We start from the raw sequence: 18022 nt of genomic DNA, 5'->3' as shown, positions 1-18022 counted from the left end.
TCTTCTAGCAGAAGTTAAGGCTAAAAGCAAGGCTGTTTTCCAAGAGAGGAATTTTAACTCTGCTGAGGCAGCAGGATCAAAGGGGAAGGGTGAGCTTTTCCAGTACAAAGTTAAGGTCCCAGGCAGAGGTGGGTGCTCTCCTAGGGGGCCTTGCGTTGTTAGCCCCTCTCAGGAACTGTGAAAGAATGAGAAAAGAGGGGACTCAGTATTATAATGAACTGAAATGGCAGAGGCATGAATCTTAATGGAGAAGGATAGGCCTCTGGAGTAGCTCTGCTAGGCAATTCAGGATTAGAGGCAAGGAGGGCACTGCTGTGTTCTTTCCTTTAGACAGATTCCAAGAACAATCTCTTCCACTTTTCAGCATAGAATTTCCTAGTACTAGGCCTTCTGGCATCCAGCACCTGCTTATTAGAATTGCTGGTGAGGTATTAAAGGGATAAGCCAGGCTGCAAGGTTTAGGGCTGAGACAGCAGGGTAGGGGGTCTGGTGTAGGTACCAGGGTGGCACTGATGTCAGACTGTGTAGGAGTGGGTACCAGTGCTGGTGTGGCCAGTCAGGGGCAACAATTGCCCTTGGCCCATTTTATCTTGAGTAGTACTGTTGAGAGAAGGGGCAGAGGAGGAAAGGCATAGATTGAGAAGTTCTCCCATTGAAAGGATAGGGTACCACCCTTCCAGGCACTGCTGTGAGGGTTCCTGGTGCAGTATTTGCTTAACTGGTGGTTCTCTGGGGATGGCAAAGAGGTCCAACTCGGGTGTACCCCACCTCTTGACCAAAAGGTTGAAGGTGTTGGGCTCCAATTTCCACTCATCTGGGTCTAGGAGATTTCAGCTTAAGTGGTCTGCTACTGAATTTTGTTTGCCTGGCAGGAATGGAGCTTGTAAATGCACTTGATTGCTCAAGGCTGTGTTCCACAGGGCAATGGCTAACCTGCAGAGTGGGTAAGAATGGGCTCCCCCCACTTATGTACCACAACTGTGGTGTTGACAATTTTGATCAGCAGTTGTCCTGGAAGGATTAGGTATCTGAAAAAAAATTTCAGATGCTTTTACTGAACTTGTGTTTCTACCTACTTTATTTTACTTTTGCATCATCTTAAAAGTACTCAATTGTATTTATTACTGCTTGGTGTAACTCATTCTAAGCCTTTTGGTTTAAACACTTGGGCTTCGGACCAGTTTTGCACTGAGAGAGTTTGGTCTGCACTGTAGTGGCAGAACAAGTAGCTTACATCCTTCTAGGTTGGGAACTGCTGATTGAGGGCTCAGTGTCTGTTCTAAAAGTGTATTAATTCTGGTTTAGGCACTTGGGCTTCAGGCCAGTTATTTTACATTAAGAAGGTTCGTGGTCTGCATTCTTGTGGGAGAAGAGGCTGGACTTTGCCCTTCTGAGCTGGGAATTTCTGGTTAAAGGTTTATAGTGCCTGAATATTTGAACTGTATCTTACTGAAATTGGTACACCTTGTTTGCTGTAGCATAGACTAGATCCAGGCCTGCTGAATCTAGCTTTGTTTATATGCTTGTTTGCTTGTTATTTCCCTGGAACGCTAATTCCACCTAATACGCAGCTTCTCAGCGCTTCTGTGGATCACTAGTGATATCTGCATTGCTTACTGTACTTATTTCCTTGTTTCACTTGAAAGTTACTGTTTGTCGTTTTTGCATTTAAGTTACCTGTAACACACTGCACTTGTTACCTGGCACTTGCGCACTAAAGCAATTATACAAGTCAGCACTAAAATTAAAAGCACTACACACCCTCACTCCCCACTGGCCCTTGTTTTCAATTAAGGAATTCCCAATATTATTCTAGCATGTACAAATGTCAGTTGTCAATCTCCTCTCCGGTCCAGCTGGTGAATCTGGGAATCTTGAGGCAGTGTTACAACTGCCTCATGTACACAGACAACTCTCATCCTCCTCCCAACAAATTCCAACACATGTGAGAGATGCAACCATATAGCCAAACTGGAGGCTAAGCTCTCTCAACTCAGTACTGGCATAACCAGTCAGGAGGAGAAGGAAACCACACTCACTACAATTCCAGTCTCACAGACCTACCACGAAAGCAAACCATAGACCTACCACGAAAGCAAACCATAGACCTACCACGAAAGCAAACCATAGACCTACCACGAAAGCAAACCATAGACCTACCACGAAAGCAAACCATAGACCTACCACGAAAGCAAACCATAGACCTACCACGAAAGCAAACCATAGACCTACCACGAAGCAAACCATAGACCTACCACGAAGCAAACCATAGACCTACCACGAAAAGCAAACCATAGACCTACCACTGAAAGCAAACCATAGACCTACCACGAAAGCAAACCACAGACCTACCACGAAAGCAAACCACAGACCTACCACGAAAGCAAACCACAGACCTACCACGAAAGCAAACCACAGACCTACCACGAAAGCAAACCATAGACCTACCACGAAAGCAAACCATAGACCTACCACGAAAGCAAACCAAACACCTACCACGAAAGCAAACCAAACACCTACCACGAAAGCAAACCAAACACCTACCACGAAAGCAAACCAAACACATCACACAAAAACATACTCGGAGGCTCTAAATAAAGATCTGCCTAAGCAGCAGAGACCTCCAAAGCAGACACCCAAGCAACCGCTACCCCAAAACAAAACACGTGCAACACGTATCTCACAAAGCCAGTGTGCCGAACAGTCACAGCCCTTAAGACTAAACACATAGACGTCCCGCTCACCAGGCTGACCAAGGAGAGGGTCACGGTGAGCAGCCTGTCGGGTGCTAGGATCCGCCACATAACAAGCACTCGGGTCACTCCAAGGCAAGTACAAATATATGACTTGGTCATTGTCCATGCTGGTGTGAATGACCCGAGACGTACCTCCCTGGACTACATGGAGACAAAGGAGCTCTCTGAGCATGTAGCCCAGGCTGGTATGACCCTGACCTTGAGTAGCATCTTACCCTCACCAAGAATGATGCCACAATATGAAGACAAGATGATCAATTTCAACAATTGGCTTAAGTACTGGTGTCATTCAAAGGGGATCCAATGCCTGTCAGCTTGGGATGATATGCTCGACAAGCCACGATGCTTCGCTAGGGACGGCTTGCACCTGTCACCCCTGGTCTTTCGGATACTGGCAAAGGCTCTTGCTACCCCCATAGTGCCCTTTTTAGGCAAGGCTCAAGACAAACCCACCTCCATAGGTATCACAAGGGATAAGAAACTAAGAGTAATGCTACTCAACGCCAGAAGTCTAAAAGTACAGTTTTGTACCTACCATAAATGTAGATGTTCGAAGATCCACATTGCTGCAGTCATAACCTGTGGGTAGTCCGCTGTCCTCGGTCAGCCCGAATACCAAAGTATTAGGCTGGCGTCGGTCATGGGCGCTCAGATCTGACGTCAGTGCGTCATGGTATTAAAGCGCATGACCGACGTCATATCCTCTGTCTTTTCTTGCCCCAGATGTCAGAAGGCCCTAAAAAGAAAGGCCACAGCCAAAAATAGAAAAACCTCCAAAACCCATGTACAAACATCTACGACCCAAGCCATACAATCACTCCAAACTACAGAGGGGAAGGAGGGAGGGTAAATTGGACTGCAGCAATGTGGATCTTCGAACATCTACATTTATGGTAGGTACAAAACTGTACTATGCTCTTCATCTCACATTGCTGCAGTCATAACCTGTGGGTAGAATCCCAAAGCAAGTGTAAAGGGAGGTTGGCAAAATCATAAAGCATTGGGAGCTGCTAATATGCCCTGTAAGACTGCAGTGGCAAACCCAGCCCTAGATTTGGAATAAAGAGGGAGATGGTAATGTTTAGAAAATGTGTGCACTGAACTCCAAGTAGCTGCTTCCAAAATATCTTTAGTAGCTACACCCCTTAAAAAGGCAGTAGAAGTGGCAGTAGCCCTACTGGAACGAGGTCTGATCCCAGCTGGAATCTCCTTACCATGATGAGAACAAAAAGCAATACAATGGCCAATCCACTTAGAAATAGTTTGTTTTGAAACAGGTTTCCCCTGAGAGCCCAAAGCAAAACAAACAACTGTTGAGACTGTCTGAACCCTTTAGTCCTGCTCAAATAATAACGCAACTGCCTGTGAATATCCAAAGTGTGCAAAATTTTCTCCCCTTTATTTTGGGGTTCAGCATAAAAAGTAGGCAAATGAATAGATTGGTTCAAGGCCACATTTGAAACCACTTTAGGCATAAAAGTAGGGTGAGTACGCAGAGATACCCTATCCTTATGAAAAATCAGGAAGGGTTCAACTGCCATTAGAGCCTGTAATTCAGATACCCTTCTAGCAGACGTAATGGCCAACAAAAAAGCAGTCTTCCAAGACAAACTTTAACTCAGACGTAGCTGCAGGTTCAAAAGGAGGTAAAGTAAGTTTTTCCAACACAAAATTGAGATCCCAGGAAGGAGTAGGAGCTCTGTGGGGTCTTATGTTCTTTGCCCCTCTAAGGAATTGCTTAAACAAAGGGTGAGAGAATAATGGTGGGTCACAGTCATAGTGAGCAGAAATGGCTGCAGCATGAACTTTTACAGAGGAGAAAGACAAACCCTTGTCTAATAATTCTGTAAGATATTGAAGAGAAACACTCAAATCAGGCCTGGAAACATCAAAGCTCTTTGCTTTGCTCCAAATAAAAAATCTCCTCCATTTATCAGCATAAACTTTCCTTGTACTAGGCCTTCTGGCCTCCAAAATAACATTCAAAACTTGAGGAAGCTGCGCCCCTCCAGGTTCTAGAACAGAATATGCCAGGCTGTTAAGATGCAGGGACTGAATCCTGACATTGAGGAAATGATTGCCTGCCTGAGACAAAAGGTGTGGAATTGAAGGCAAAGGCCAAGGAGGCTCCCGTACTAAACTCCTCAGTAGAGGGTACCAGTGCTGTCGAGGCCAATCCGGAGCTATTAGAATCATGGAGGGCTTGTCTTGTCTGACCTTCAAGAGCACCTTGGGAAGGAGAGGCAGAGGAGGAAAGGCATAAACGTGAAGATTGCTCCAACTGAATGATAGAGCATCCACTTTCCAAGCTGTTGGATGAAACATCTTTGTGCAAAACTTTGGCAACTGGAAATTTAGTGGAGAAGCGAACAGATCTATGTCCGGAGTCCCCCATATCACTGTCAACTGTCGAAATACATGAGGATCCAACTTCCACTCGTGGGGATCCACCATCTGTCTGCTCAAAACATCTGCTAAGGAGTTCTGTGCTCCTGGCAGAAACCTTGCCTGAAGAGTGAGGTGCAAACAGAGCAGTCTCCCACAAAATCATAGCTTGCCTGCAAAGAGGGTACGAATGTGTTCCCCCCTGCTTGTTGATGTACCACATGACAGTTGTGTTGTCTGTTTGAATCAACACTTGTCCTGGGTGAAGTAGATCCTTGAAAGCCATCAATGCAAATTGGACTGCTAACATCTCCTTCAAGTTGATATGTAAATGTTGAAGTCTGGCAGGCCACGTGTCTTGAACCCATTTTCCATTGAGGTGTGCTCCCCAAGCCTTGTCCGAGACATCTGTCGTTAAGATCTGACTCGCCTCTGATCGGGTCACAGAGAGCCCCTTGTTTAGGTGACATTCCTGGGCCCACCACAAAAATTCCTTTTGAATGCAAGGTATTATCTGAATGACAGTGTCCAGATCGTGGCAGTGTTGTGTCCATACATTTGAGATACCATTGTAACTTCCTCATATGCAGTTTGGCATTGGGAAGCACCAGAATACAAGATGCCATGAACCAAGGCTTGAAGGACTGTCCTTGCAGTCAGCCTGGACCGTAGAGACAATTGTTGGAAGTACAGTGTAAGGTTCCTTTGCTTGTCCAGGGTCAAAAAAGCCATCTGGGAAGCTGTATTCAGTCTCACACCCAGAAAGCACATTTCCTGAGAGGGTACTAGACTGGACTTTGTTTCGTTCACAGAATACCCTAGGCACCTTAACACTGCCATAACATACTGTAGATGGTGTAGTAGCTTGTTTTTGTCTTGAGCAAGAATCAGGCAATCGTCCAAATAAGGATAAATTTGTATTCCTCTTAACCTTAAGAAGGCTATCACCGGAGCCAGAACCTTTGTGAACACCCTGGGCGCAGTATATAAGCCAAAGGGCAATGCAGAGAACTGATAATGTAAAGTCCCAGCCCGAAAACGCAGGAATCTCCTGCAACTGGGCCTGATAGGAACATGAAGATAAGCCTCTGAGATCCAGAGTTACCATCCAGTGATCTTTGCCCAGCAGAGGCAGAAGTTGTTGCAACGTCAACATTTTGAATTTTGGAATGTCCAGGTATGTGTTGAGAATAGATAAATCCAAAATTGGCCTCCAAGTGTCTCCTTTCTTTGGTACAAAAAACAGGCGAGAATAAAATCCTAGGCCTAGAGGGACCTGCTGTATAGCCCCCATTTGAAGAAGTAAAGAAATCTGTTTGTGAGCCTCTACCCTTTGCTGAGGAGGAACGTCTGGCATGCCTTTGAAAGGAGGCAGTGTGGAAATAAAACTTGTAGCCTCGGTCTATAATGTCCAACACCCATTTGTCCTGGGTGACTAAAAGCCAGTTTTGCTTGAGTGCCAACTTTCCTCCCAGAGGAGCTGCCAGACAGGAAGGAATTGGCAGCTGAAGGTGCAAGTCATTGGGCCTGTTTACGAAAGGACTGGCCCCTGCCCTCACCTGGAGATTGTGCAGGGGAACTCCACGTTCTAGGCCTGAAAGAACCCTGAGCTCTGCGCCTACCACGTCTAGATCTGCCCCTAGACTGCAAATCAGAAGGGTAAGCCCATCCCTTAGTAGGCCAATTCCTGCTAAACTTAGGGGCTGCACCTGCAAAAAATCTTTAACAGTCTGCATAGACTTAGCTTTGTCTTCCATTTTCTTTAAGACAGACTCCACAGGAGAACCAAACAAAACTTCAGACTGCAAAGGAGCATCCAAAATTCTAGCTTTAACATGCTCTGACAAGTTCTGATCCTTAAGCCAGGCGTGCCTGCGAATAACTGATCCAGTGGCAGCCACCCTGGAAGAAGCCTGTAAAGCATCGAAACCACACTGCAAAGAATGCTTACCCACCTGATCAGAGGCATGAACCAAATCCTGTAATTCCTTACACTCTATGCCCTCTGCCAAAGCATCTACCTTAGATTTTAACTGAGTAAGGAGAAAATTCTGGTACTTCAACATATGAAACTGGCAATTCAAAGCCCTCATTGCTAGAGTGGAAAGGTATACACTTTTTTCCCCACCTATCCAAAGCTCTAGAGTCTTTATCCATAGGAACTGGATTCTTTACAACAGAAGCCCTGACACCCTTAGGTCCCTGGCTAATAGTTTCTGGGTCAGCCCTTGGGCTCTTATACAGATATTTATGAGCCTCTGGCACTCTAATACCCATCTGGTTTAACTGGCGCAGGGGGCAGAGTCTGGATTACGAGAAGCCTCCGAGAAAACATCCTGAACAACATCCAAAACAGGAGGTATAGCCAAGGGCCGATGTGGCAAAAACAAAAATTCCCTAAGCCTCTTTCGGGAATCTGAGAAATCCTGACCTTCCCATTTAAAATGCTCCCTCATAGAATGCAGGGTTTCTGAAAAAGAAAAATCCTCTGGAGAAGCAGAAGGACTGGAATCCTCTGCGTCTGAATCAGAATAAGGAGGAAAATCCTGAATGTCTTCAGCCGAAGACTGAGTAATCAGAAGCCTGTTCCAAACTTTCCACCTCTGGCTCCACCCTAGGCCTCTTATCTGGAGGGGGCATAGAACCCCTGATTAAGGAAATAAAATCTTCTGCCATTTTAAGCATGTGTTTTTTAGGCACAGAACCTGCAGAACTAGGACTGACACCTGAGGAAGGCAAACCAGGCCTGACCTTGGAAGGTACCTTAGAGACAGAAGGAGAAGGCCTAACCACCTTAGGCAAAGAAGGGAGAACAGCAACCTGAGAGGCCCCCTCAGCCTGACCTGACTCCTGAGTGGCCACATCCTGCAAAATTAACGGCTCCCCCTGAGACTCAGCTGAAACCTCAGCTGGATACACAGATTCCACCGTAGTTTCTAAAGAACCGGCGTCCGGAACGGACGACTCATCCTGTTTGGACCTTAACGATTTTTCTTTGCGCTTCTTAGCAGTAGCGGGCGGAGGATCAGACGGCATATTGTAATTACAACGCTTACCGAAGACAAGCCTAGCGCAATCTAACCTACGTTTAATGGTGCGCTTATTAAACCTAGCACAAAAGCGACACCAGACTAAGTCGTGCTCAGGCCCCAAACAAGGAATACAGAGAGAGTGGTAATCCCTATGCGGTATCTGTTTCCCACAAGAAATACAATTATTCACTTTTTCTGACATCCAGAATTAACTGAGGCAAGAAAAAAAATATTCCCCAATGGGGTACTTAGCCCAACTTGGTTTCGGTCTGAAACTCAGAATACGAAAATTTCAGAACGCCGAACGGCACTTGCAAACGCTGCTTCTGCTTCGGACCATGCGGCAAAAAAGACTTGAGGATATGACGGTCATGCGCTTTAATACCATGACGCACTGACGTCAGATCTGAGCGCCCATGACCGACGCCAGCCTAATACTTTGGTATTCGGGCCGACTGAGGACAGCGGACTACCCACAGGTTATGACTGCAGCAATGTGAGATGAACATCCTCAAGATGCACGCACTCGAAATCATGGAGAACATAGATATCTGTGCAGTAACAAACCTGGTTCAGGGCTCCCGAGAGCACCCCAGCACTACCAGGTTATACCTCATACCATGCTTTTCGGCCCCAAAACTTGGACCAAACCACAAAAGGAGGGGGAGTATCGATATTCAAAGATACCCACACCTCCAGGTTGGTGGCAAAGCATGAAGCACCAGAGACTATCCATGTGCAACTAACAGTGGGTAAAACTGCCTTCCAGTTTATAGCCTGCTACAGACCACCCTCCTAAACCCAGGAACCCCACTCGGCCTTCCTGAAAACACTGGAAAATATGAAGGTCTCTCCAAACACCATTATATTGGGCGACCAACTACCCAGACTGGGAGCAATACTCTAGCTCCAACACTCTAGCCCAAAGGTTCCTAGAATTTATAAACTCAAATGCTATGGAACAACTTGTTACCACTCCCACAAGAGGGGAAAACATACTGGAGCTGATCACCAACATGGGGACTTCATGCTCCAGACCAGAAGTGTATCCCTCACTGGTAAGATCAGACCATAAACTAATCTCACTGAATATTCACATCCCGACCACACCCCCTGCCCAGAAAACCAGTGAAAAACTTCTCTAAAGCAAATTTCACACCCCTCAAAAACGAGGTGGAATCCTTCAAAGCCCCCAGGCCTGTGGAAAATACAGCCCAGACCGCAGAATCCTTTATAAACGCATTCTATGAACACCTTCAGGAATGCATGGATCATGCGATCCCAAATAAAACCAAGACCCAATCCTCCAAAGGCAGACGTCCTGTCTGGTGGACCCCAGCCATAAACAAACTATACAACAGAAGGAGGAAGCTACTAAATGACAGAGCAAAATCCCAAAAAGGGAAGGCATCACTGATCAGTATTAGCAAAAAACTATGGGCACTCATAAAATTGTCTAAGGCCAGCTTAGAGAGAAAAATTGCACAGGACACTAAGGATAATCACAAGGCTTTCTTTAGTTATGTTAGGAACCTGGGTGGTAATTCCCAGATATGCTCAGAATTAGTCCAATATGACAAATACAACAAACCCACAGACATTGCCAACATCCTAGCTGACAGGTTCAGCGCAAACTTCTCTCCCCCCCCTCCCCACCTAAAGGGCAAATATCTATCCCAGCAGAGTGATGCCCCCCTGACATCTCAGATGCTCAAGTAAGAGCCGCCCTCTCCAAAGCAAAAAACACAGCATCAATGGGACCAGACAGTGTCCCGGGCTGCGTCCTACATGAACTCCAAGAGCTAAACCCAAACATAAAACTACTGTTCAATCTCAGCCTTACTACAGGATATGTGCCCAAAGAGTGGCATACAGCAACAGTGGTCCCTCTCCACAAAGGTGGTGCCTCAACGGATCCTGGAAACTATCGCTCCATAAGCCTGACTAGCTTGGTCTGCAAAGCTATGGAAAGGATCATGGACCACATAAATAAAGATACTGGGGACCTACAGACACTGGATCCTACCCAATTCGGCTTTAAGGGCAGATCCTGCCTCTTAAACCTGGTTGATTTCTTTGAAACTGTCGCCAAGGCCATTGACGAGGGGAAGGTGGTTCACACAGCCTACCTGGACCTCGCAAAAGCCTTCGATACAATACCCCACTTGGGCATTATAGATAAGCTCACCAGCTTAAATATAAACCCCTATGTCACTAGATGGATTGCAAACTGGCTCAAGAACAGAACCCACATGGTTAGAATTGCTGAAGCCATGTCAGATTCCAAACCAGTTACAAATGGTGTCCCACAAGGCTCAGCCCTGGGACCTCTTGTTCGGTATATATTTCTCGGAGGTACAAGCCAACACGGAAGGACTGTGGCTGACCAAGTTCGCAGATGACTGCAAACTGGGCGCCATAATAGACTCTCCAGCAGACAAGCATCCTCCAAAAGGGCCTCAGAAAGACAACTGGTGCCAGAGCCATGGCCTCAAGCTAAATGTCAAAAGTGTATAGTCATCCCCTTTGGCAAAAACAAAGTGCCCACAAATTACCACATAGGTGGTAATCCATTAAGTACAGAAGTAGTAATTAGGGACCTGGGGACCCAAGTTGATAGCAATCTCATTTGACAACCACGTGGCCAAAGTGGTTAGAAAAACATTTTATATAGCCCACCTAATCATGAAGGGATTCACATCTAGATCAGGGGAGGTCATCGTGCCTCTACTCATCCCTCATCAGGCCCATAATGGAGTACAACGCCCCTTTTGGGATGTACCTTACCAGGCACCTGCAGCAACTGGAAAGACCCCAAAAGTACCTCACCAAGAGGATCAAAGGGCTCAAACAGATGCCATATGCTGCCCAGTTAAAGAAACTCCAGCTCTACTCAGTGGCATACCGCCTGTTCAGAGGCGATCTGTGCCAACCCGGAATTAATGGACATGCTGCACCTCAAAATCCAAATCCCATCGAGCTACGCGCTCGAGAGACTTGAACCTCAGCACTGAAATAAATAGGACATGCTGGAGGGACAGATTCATAACCCAGAGGCTCCCTTCACTCTGGAATAAAATCCCAGTCCAGGTTAGGCAGAGTCCCTCATTGACCCTCCAAGAGGAATCTTGAGTAGATGGGAGATCGTAGGTTTACCCCGGGTATCACTTCTGTGTCACTGTTAGACAGAGGCACAGTATACTAACCTCGAAAAAGGGCATAGCAAAATAAATTTAAAATGGGTGGCGAAAGCCAAACACATTCTGGCTAGGCTTATAAATGCCCTAGGGCAGATAGCCTAGTATGAACCTATGACCCTGCCCTGAAATGTAGACATTGCCTACATGACTCCCTTATGGAGATGTGCAAATAAGCTTTTAAAGTCTAGAGTGACTTACCAGGAAACCTTGGATAGCACAGGGAGAAGCTGCTGCAGGGTAAGCATCTTGAATTTTGGGACCAACAGAAAGGTGTTCAAAATTGAAAGATCCAGGATTGGGCAAAAACGGCCCTCTTTCTGGGCACCAAGAAAAGTCTGGAGTAGAAACGCTGACCCTTAGTTCTGCTGGAATAGATAAAAAAAACAGAGATCTCTCAGGGTAAGGTACCTGCTATGCCCCCAAACAAAAAAATGTCAATATCAAGGTGCAGGTACTCCACGACTATCGAAGCCAACCATCAACCAAAAAAGCAAAAAAATCAATAAAAAATTTTTATACTTTAACAGCAAAAGAACTTTATTCCATGGGTTGTTAGCGCTTTCACGTCTACTCTGGACGCTTCTTCAGACTCTGCTGGAATAGGCTGAATAGCTGACACTGAGCAGGGAAAGTACTTGCTTTTCAGCCTCTGCCCACTGGTTTGGAGAAAGGTCCGGAAACCTGCGTGGGGTTGGCAGTGAGTGGAAGTAGAATTTGTACCCTTGGGAAACAAAGTTAAGGACCCATCCGTCCAGAGTAATGGAAATCCAGTTTTTTGCATGAAGAGCAAGGTTTCCTCCAAGGGGCACAAGCAGTTCGGCAGGGCTGGGAAGGAGAATTGAGAAGTCATTGTGAACTTTTTCCATAGGGGGCGGCTTACCACTCCCTGTTTTTGGGGTGGGGGCACTCCACTATTTACAGTCTCAGGGTACGCAGAGATCTAGTCTGGGTGGCCTGTTTCCCCTGGGTCTTGTCTGGGAAGGCCTGAAAAGGGCTGGAAAGAACCAGTTTTTTTTTGAAGGTCAATGCCTAGTGACTCTAGCTGGTTGCACTTATAAGAATTCTTTAACAGTTTGCATAGATTTAGCTTTTTCTTCCATCTTTTTAAGAACTTCTGCTTTGGTGCCAAACAGTCCTTAAAGGAGAATCTAGTAATTTGGGTTTGACATGACCTGGCAAGGTTTGTTCCTTCAGCCAAGCATGCCTTCTCAGGACAGAACGAATGACTGCAGCCCTGCAAGATGCTTCTAGGGCAAAGCCACACTGCAAGGTATGCTTACTAACTTGGTTTGCAGAATGCATTAGCTCTTGCAAATCTTTCTGCACAATCTGGAAAAAAAACATTGTTTAATTAGTTCCATAGGTTGCTGGTACTTCCAACATGTGAAAGTGACAATTCAATGCCCTGATGGCAAGAGTTGCAGAGATATACCTTCTTACCCCATCTGTCTAAAGCTCTGGTATCCCTGTCCGAAGGGGTAGGATTTCTGGCTGGAGTAGACTTAATACCTTTAGGTCCCTAGGAAATGGTCTTGATCAGCAGTAGGATTCTTGAAAAGAAATGTAAGAATCACGTACTCTGTAGTAAGTGTCAGATTTCCTAGGGGCTGGGGGTAAAGTATCTGGAGTAAGACTGGACTCCATAAAATCATCTACAACATCCAGAACAGGGGGAATATAAGCTAGAGATCTGGGCAGAGGCAACAAAATTATGAGGCTCTTTTTGGATTGAGGGTAGTTTTCGCATTCCCAGCAGAAATGGTTCTCAAAGTGTGCAAGGTTTCACCAAAAAAAAATATCCTCTGGAGGAGAGGCAGAGGGAATGGATTCCTCTGCATGTGGATCCTCATACACTGATAAGGGCATATCCTGATCAGAAGGGTCAGAGTCATTGGACTTCTGGTCTGTAGAGTCAGAAAGGAACTCCATTCTTTGTCTCTTAGCAAAGGCTGGCTTCCCCTAATAAAGATAAGGTCTTCAGCCATTCTAAGCATTTTTTTTTTTTGGGCACGGGAGCTTGAGCATGCGCTTTGGTCCATTTTCTAGGCAGTGTGTACTCTGGGCCTAAGAAACGTGGTAGTTTTGGCTAAAAAAGTCCGCTTGAATTGATCAGGACGGAATACACCCTCAAAAGCTGGTGCCTGCTCAGCGGCTCTGGACCCATCCAAGGTAGACATCCACAGACTCCATAGTCTAAGAAGCATCTTGCTGCATACCAGACTCCGAATGCGTCTCAGCAGAGGCCTGCGAATCTATAGAAGTGGGCCTCAGGGGCTGCACAGGCATTTCACTTACTACCGGTGGACTGGTGACTAGCTTAAAGTAGACAGTTTTGGACCTACGTTTTTTCAGAACATAGTCTGATGGCTTATCGAAGCCATTTCGGAATGCGGAGAACGAAAATTTAGCGACAGCCAGCCCGAACAGTTTGGGCGTTAAAGGCACAAAAGGTTCTATATTAGATGCATGAACGCTTAAATGTACGAATCTCTAAAGGTCGACCTTGAGAGATCGAACAGTTAAACGTTCGAATTTCTACCAAAATGAAAAATTCAACTCAAAAAAAAAAGGGTTTAAGCAGGAGGGCAAGCAGTAGATAAGCTAAAGGGCAGTGCAGTGAATTAGTAATGCAAAAACCTGCCTTGAAGCGGAGGTATCTTCTACACGATTCCCTTATTGGGATATGCAGGTATGCCTCAAGCCCAGAGTCACTAACCAAGCGTTCCTGCCCAGCATAGGCAGTAGCTTGTAAAGTCAGCATTTTGACATTCGGAATGTCCAGGAACTTGTTCAAAATCGATAAGTCCAGTATTTGATGCCAGGCATAGTCTTTTCTGGGTACCAGGAAAAGTGGAAAAACCTTGCCCTTTTTCCTTCTCTGGCACTGGTTGAATATCCCCCATAGCCATGAGGGACAACTTGTTTGAGCCTCTGCCCACTGATTTTGTGGCAGATCTAGCCAACCGTTTGGAATTTGCAAGGCATGAAAATGAAATCTGTACCCCTGGGATACTATGTTTAATACCAACTTGTCCTGGGGTAATTAACTGTCAATTGAGCAAGAAGTGCTAATTTCCCCCCCACAAGGGAGGTGCCAAAAGATAAGTGCTTGGTGAAAGTAGAGGGAAGTCACTGAGACTGCTTACTGTAGGGTTGTGCTTTTGTTTCCTCCAGATTTGGAGGTGGAGGCACCCCATTGCTTCGACCTGTAAGAACCCTGTGACTGGTATCTAGAGCCTTTTGAGCACCTGGATTTGCCTTGAGAGGTACTGTTGGACACAGGAAAGGACCAATTTTTAGTAGGCCAGTGCCTACTGAACCTGGGTGGCTGCACTTAAGAAATCTTTTACAGTTTGCATAGATTTAGCTTTGTCTTCCATTTTCTTTAAAACCTCTTCAACCTCATTACCAGAGTATCATGCTGCAAAGGGGCATCCAACAACTTAGCTAACATGATCAGGCAAATTTTGCTCCTTGAGCCAGGCATACCTTCCAATCACAGACCCAGTAACTGCTGCCCTGCAAGAGGCCTCCAAGGAATCAAAACCACATTGCAAAGTATGCTCCCCAACCTGTTCTGCTGAACGCAATAATTCCTGTAATTCTTTATTTTCCACACAATCAGAAATCATTCTGTTTCAATAAGCCCATAACATGCTGTCGATATTTAAGCATATGAAATTGGCAGTTTAAGGCCCTAACTGCCAAGGTTGCAGACGTATAAACCTTCTTTCCCATCTATCCAGCGCCCTGGAATCAATCAGTGGGGGAAGGACTTTTGGCTGTAAAGGCCTTTACACCATTGGGACCCCGAGATACTCAGGATCAGCAGCAGGATTTTTAAATGGAAATCTGTGGGAGCCAGGAACCCTGTAATATCCGTCTGGCTTACTAGGAGCTGGAGGTAAGGAATTGGAGCCATGCTAGATTTCAAAAACACATCAACAATGTCTAATACAGGAGGTATTGCCAAAGGCCTATGCCGAGGAAGAAATCCCCAAGCCTCTTTTCTGATTCAGAGAAATCCTGACTCTCCCAATGAAAATGTTCCCTTAAAGTATGCAAGGTTTCTCCAAAAGAATAATCCTCAGGAGGAGATGCAGATGGGATGGATTCTTCTGCATCAGATCTGAAGATTCATAATCAGTGCCTTGCCTAGGCCTCTTAGCAGTGGGGGGGACCCCTTGGGACCCCTGATCAAGGTAATTAAGTCCCGAGCCATTTTGATCATCTGTTTTTTAGGCACAGGGGCCTGAGCATGTGGCTCATGAGTCATTTAAGACATGGAAGATGTTTTTGATATTGTTTGAGGCGTGTGTTTTATATAAAAACGGTGAGGCCTGAAAACACCCTCAGAAGCCGGTGCCTGCTCAGCGGCTCCGGACCCATCCAAGGGAGAGACATCAGCGGGTTCAATACTCTGAGGATCTTGCAGAATACTGGACTCTGCATGGGTCTCTGTAGAGGCCTGCGACTCAAAAGTAGCGGGTATCAGGGGCTGCGAAAGTGCCTCAGAGTACAGGCAAACCGGCGACTGGTTTCAAAGTTTTGTAGTCAGTTGTGGACCTAGACGGTCTGTCTTTCTTTGCATTTTTTGTGAACTCCGGTAGTTGGATTGCTAACAGACATTTCAGAGTAATTAAATCTGGATCCAAAATATTCAGAAGCAAAAATATACAGACGCTTAATAGTGCATTGGTTAAATCTAGCACAAAAACAGACAGCAAGGCACATTATGATCTGGGCCTAGGCAAGGAAAACAGTACAAATGAAAATCCTTATGAGTTATTTGCTTCACACAAGTATGCAATTTTAAGTTTTACTAACATCTGTAAGGAGCAAGAAAAAAAGGTTTCCCCAATGGGGTACTTGGCTTTAGTTGAAGACTTCGGTTCTGAAACTTATGCGAAAAATTTCAGGAGTTTGCCGACCGGCACTTGCGAACTGCTTCTGCTTCCGGCACCACGTGGCAAGAAAGACTGAACAAAATGGCATCTGCTGCATGTTATACCCCTGACGACATGGAAGAAGAGAGCAACAGACGCAGGAACCAAGACTTGTTATTCAGGCCGACTGAGGGCAACCTGCCAGCAGATTACCCAAATGTAAAGAGCTGGAACTCAATTGAGGAGGCTTCAAGGCCTTAACTACTTTGAACGGATCATGAGTGAAATTCTGACAATCACCGAGGAGTTGAAGAAACAGTTTTATTTTTTGTCTCTTTTCTAAGGCGATGCCAGCCTTATGAAACATTGGCTCAAATGCCTGATAGCACTATAATGATAGAGGTACTGACCCCCCTCTAAACAAAATTTGAGGAACGCCCCTAGGCCATTCAGTAAAAAAGTCAGCCTCTGTTCCCCCTGAACAACCATAGCAGACGTCTGCAAGGCCTCCAGGGATGCATAAGGGGTCAGATCCATGCTGACCTCCAAAGTGATGGCAACAGAGGAATTTAACAAAAGGGCCAGGTGATCCTCTGGGCTTTCACAAGCCTTAAAACATCCAGCATATGTAGCACAGCGAAAGAACAGACCTAGCATTGTCTTTTTCTTCAAGAACGGCTGACCTTTAAAGTTCCTTCCATAACGTAATTTGTTTTCTAAACAGATGGCCAAAGAGGAAAGCAGACTATGCAGAGTCTTTAGGACAGTTGTGGAAAGCAGAGAGAAAACACTGCTCGTGACCGTCTTTATAGGTATCTCCATCACTGGCATTTACCCTTCCTAGACGACTAACTCAACAAGCAACAAAATAAAAAGATTAGAGCAAAAACCCCAACAGGGCACTTTAAAACCTGCTCAAACCAGCAAACAAAGCAAAAATTCAGACATACTATCGAAGATGGTGTTTAGACTGGCAGCAAAGTTCAGTGGATGTCACCTTTATGGCCTACACTGTAAACATGCAGCGTGTGACACAGCATACCCTTAGCAACAAAAGGGGTTTGGTATACTGGCCGGTTGCAGGACCGCCCTTGGCAGGGGGATCCCTATAGTAAGGAATACTACAACAGTGAAATGAAGGACATCCTCCTTTAGCAGGGTTTTTAAACACAAAAACCGAGAAATCCCCATAGGAAGGTCTTTGGTAAAAAAAAAGCTAGGCCTTCATGGCCAGTTTAATGTTTACACATTTGTTAATCCACCAGACAAAATGAAGTAGCAAACTACTAAAAAGGGATCTCACTGGAGTGCTTAGCCCAGCTTTTGAACATCAATATTCCTAAGGAGTCAGCCTACAGTGATGGGGATGTGGAGCTGGTACAAAGTTCTGGAAGTCAGGCCAGAATTCTGATGTCGCAAGTGGCCCAGTTTCCAAAGAGGACTGCAACATTGATCCAATGAACTAAGGATCCAAGTTTCCTACTAGATCTTTACCTGAACCTCTATTCCACCCACTGATCAAGAATGTTACTTTCTAATGAAACTAGAAAGATTCCACATGGTTTCTGGGGGAAAAAATACATAAAATAAGGGTGCCACTCATCTGAATTATCAGCCTGCTACATCTTTATATGTGCACAACTGACTGAAAATACAAGTAGCCTAAATTACAGCAGAGCCAAATTGAAAGGTGTACATTTGACTACATATCAGAACAGCATGGATTGGAGGAGTTTCACTCACTGCTGTAATCTGCATTTGTG

The 18022-nt window shown here is 45.5% G+C and overlaps 1 protein-coding gene across 1 annotated transcript in view; it reads right to left on the bottom strand.

The window, feature by feature from the left end:
* RPL24 (ribosomal protein L24) overlaps positions 1 to 18022 on the bottom strand; it is a 309885-nt gene that overhangs the window by 107816 nt on the left and 184047 nt on the right. The window lies entirely within an intron of this gene.

Source organism: Protopterus annectens, chromosome 5.part0 (genome assembly GCF_019279795.1).
Source record: "Protopterus annectens isolate FY-2018-M chromosome 5.part0, PAN1.0, whole genome shotgun sequence".
Classification (NCBI taxonomy): domain Eukaryota; kingdom Metazoa; phylum Chordata; order Ceratodontiformes; family Protopteridae; genus Protopterus; species Protopterus annectens.
This window is presented reverse-complemented; position numbering and strand designations above follow the sequence as displayed.